Here is a 3,928-nt window from a genome sequence, read left to right on the forward strand (position 1 = left end):
GCTTCCAACCATAGGTGTGACCTAGATAGACATAGAATTCTGATACTTGAAACACATTTGTAGAAGAAACAGAGGTAGAGAAATAATTACTTGGCCTAACTGTTACAACACAGAAGCAACATAGTTATAGTTCCTTCAGCCTAGGCTCTCTAATGACTCTAGATTATGCTTTTAAGTACACCCATGGAAAACATGAGAAGTATAATTATTCAGGTTTTCTAGTGATGCTTATACACAAAACTCACCAAAAAAAGTCATAAGGGGTAAAAGAGAATTAATAAAGACAAAAAATAGACTACAAGAAAATAATACTAATAAAGAATTTAGATGACTATAAATAAGTCAACAATTAGAAATCACTGCATGCATCCAAAAAAGAACGTCCTAATGAATAAACAGAATAAGATAAAGTAACATGTAATTTAATCAAATGGTAGATTTGCAAATTAGAGAAAGTCAAGACTACCCAGATGTTTGAATCACATTGTTGAACCAAGGATTTATTTTACCTTATGTAATGAAAGGTTGTAGTTATTAGACTTGTATGAAGGAGTAACATATTCTGCATTCTGATATCATAGGATAGGTTCTTTTAAGATGTCCTGCTCTATAAGCAGACATTGCCAAATATTAGCTCACAAAAAAGTGGTCACTCTTCTTTGACTTACGGGGTCTCTCAGAAATTTTAGTTTAACCATGATAGTTGCCTATAATATTTTTTTTATGTATAAGAGCTAAAAATATGTTCCCTCCAACTAATTACAAGTGTAGATCCAAGTAAAAAATGATTTATATTATAAAGATTTCTTAGTTCTATTTCCAAAACTGATATTTGAAAAAATTTTTTAACATTTATTTGTTATTTTTGAGAGACACAGAGGGACAGAACATGAAAGGTGGAGAGGCAGAGAAAGAGGGAAACAAAGAATCTGATGTAGGCTCCAATCTCTGAGCTATCAGCACAGAGTTCGACGTGGGGCTTGAACCCACAGATTGTGGGATCATGACCTGAGCCAAAGTCGGATGCTTAAGCAACTGAGCCACCCAGGTGCCTCAAAACAGATTTTCATATATATAAGTTCTTTAACAGATCTAGGTTATGAAGCACCACACTATTTCATAAATTAAATGCACCTAATCTATGTATTCGAAGGTCTTAGGATTACCTTGTTTTTTAGAAGAAAATAAAAGCATGTTTATATCACAGAAAAAATTCCAGGAAAAAGTAATTATAATAATGTTTATGTTTAAAAAAATAAAAATGTTTATGTTATGCTAACCTCAAATTAGAATCCCTATCACTTTTAAGTTTTGGATTATTCTGGATTACAGTAAAGGAAGGAAGTAATTGAGGAGTTACTTATTGATGGCTATGTATTATGGATTTATTTCTAATTTCAGTCCCTTAAAAAGATACAATCCACACAAACATAACACTGGTCCATAGCTACTCAATGGCACTCGCAATACATGGTTTTAACCCCAGGAATCCTGCAGGAGTAGGTTTTTTCAGTTTAGATTCTCTAGTGACAACAAATTATGTTTTTATACATACTTATAAAAACTTAAGAAGCCTAATTTTGATACTTATAAAGAAAACCGATAATATTAAAGCTTAAGGGTCTCAGATGTGTTCTATGTCTAATCCACAGTCACCATATTAACAGGTAAATAGTTAACTATTATAAGTGAGAGTTTTTTAATACAAATGTTTTCATATATAAATCAGAAACTCCTCTTTAGCAAGTATTGAACAATATAGCATTCTGATATGGGATAAAAGTATATAACATTTGTCACACACCATTCCTATACCCACACTAATGTATTATGTGAATTTCTTAGGAAAAGACCCCTTTTCCCAAGTGCTATGAGATTTCACAGATAAATTATATTCCATTTGCTGAAAAATTCGCTTTTATTAGTAATTGGTTAATTGGTGCTTTGGGAAAAGGACAGTGGCATTTCAGGAAAGCTCCATTAGTTTTGTGCTTTGAAAGTATAATGGGACTTCAAAGGAAACAGAAAGAGTAAAACCAATACACTGGAAGTAAAATATGTTTAGATATGCTGAAAAGTATCAAGTAGACAAGGGAGATGATACATAGAGTTTTTCATCCATTTATTAGATGTCTCTGAATATCTACCACGTTGTGCCACATACCATATCCACTTCTAGGCCTAGAGTTCCAGGCTGACTAACTATATGCTTTCAGGGAGCTTACATGTAGTAGGGAAATAGAGCAAGCAAATAAGTACATAAATACATTAAATAATTATAAATTGTGATAAAGAGTGCAAAAGAACCAACTGACATCTAAAATAGATACTAAAAAAAGGCTATCTTATTTACATTTTCAGGAAAGATTTCTCTGATAATGAGATATTTATGGTAAGAGCTGAAGGGAGAGAAAAACTTATTTTAGAATGGGTAAAAATGGAGCTCTATTCAGAGGCAAATGTATGCAAAGGCCCAGGATCTGGTGAAACCTTGATAGAGCAGAGGAGATTAAGGCAGAAGGCAAGAACAGCATGAAATGAGGCGGAAGAGGTAAATGGGACCAACATCATGCAGGGCTTCTAAAACTATGTTGAGAAATTTCAACTTTACTCCATATAAAATGGAAGCTATTAATGAATTATAGAGGTTGACACAATCCAAATAGGATTCCTCTGGATGCCCTGTGAAGAATGTGGAAGGTGACAAGAATGAAAATGTAGGGTTAGAAAGATGTCATACTTCAAGTAAGAAGAGATGATGATCTAAAGTGAATTGATGACAGAAGATATGAATATAATAAATCTGCTGATGAGTGGCATTTAGGGATGAGATCAAAGAATGAAACAAATAATCAATATGGATTTCTGATTCCAACAAGTGGAAAAGTGGTGTTATGTGATAAGAATTATCTGAGGAGGGACAAAGATTTCAGAGGTAAAAAAATGCTCTCTTTGGAGAAGTTAGTCTGAAATGTTGGTAAGACATTGAAATAGAAATAACAAGTAGGCAGTTAAATGTGTGCTTGCTAGAGGGATCAGGCTGGAGATATACATCTAGAACTCTTAGCATATGGATAACTTAAATGCCATGAGAATAGTGGGGATGATCTGGAGAGAGTGTGTGAAGAAAATAAAAAGAGAATGTGTACACATGCAGTAGAAAAAAACAAGAATATGTGGAATCCTAGAACTCAAAAAAAAGTGTTTCAATATGCATCATGTAAAAGATGTTTAAACAGAACACTTATAGGAATAAATTAAATTTAGGTCTATAGTCTATGAGGAGTCTTTAAATGCTTTTCAACGTGAGAGTCATGCAATCTATACTGTGGTGTTGTAAGACCAGTCTAACAATACCAGCTGGGAGGGTCATGGACAGATTAATAGGCTGAGACTAGAGTGCACACGAGAGGAGAGGAACACGGTGCAGGCAGGGCAACGATGGATAACATCATGCTGGTGCTAGGGAAAAAGGAAGACAGAGGAATGTGCAATATACTGCAGTGAGGAGAAACAGATTTGGTTGTTATCGACAATTCATTAAAGAAACTCCTTACAAAACATACAGAATCAAGAAGACGCTGGGTTTCTTTTTTAACAAATTGGTAGGGACATGCCTTATGAACATCCTATTGGAGATATCCATAAAATGTTTAAAAGTAAGGGGCTGGGGAGTGCCTGGGTGATTCACCCAGTTAAGCATCTGAATCTTGATTTCAGCTAGGGTCATGATTTCACAGTGGTGGGATGAAGCCCCATGAGCCCCTCCCTCCCCCTCTGCCCCTCACTTGCTCATGTGCATGTGTGTATGGTGTATGTATGCGTGCACAGCACACTCTCTTTCCTCTCTCAAAAAAGAAAAGAACTCCATCGTGAATATATACCACATCTTCTTGATCCATTCGTCAGGTGTTGGACATTTAGGCTC

This window comes from Suricata suricatta, chromosome 4, assembly GCF_006229205.1.
Source record: "Suricata suricatta isolate VVHF042 chromosome 4, meerkat_22Aug2017_6uvM2_HiC, whole genome shotgun sequence".
Lineage (NCBI taxonomy): Eukaryota > Metazoa > Chordata > Mammalia > Carnivora > Herpestidae > Suricata > Suricata suricatta.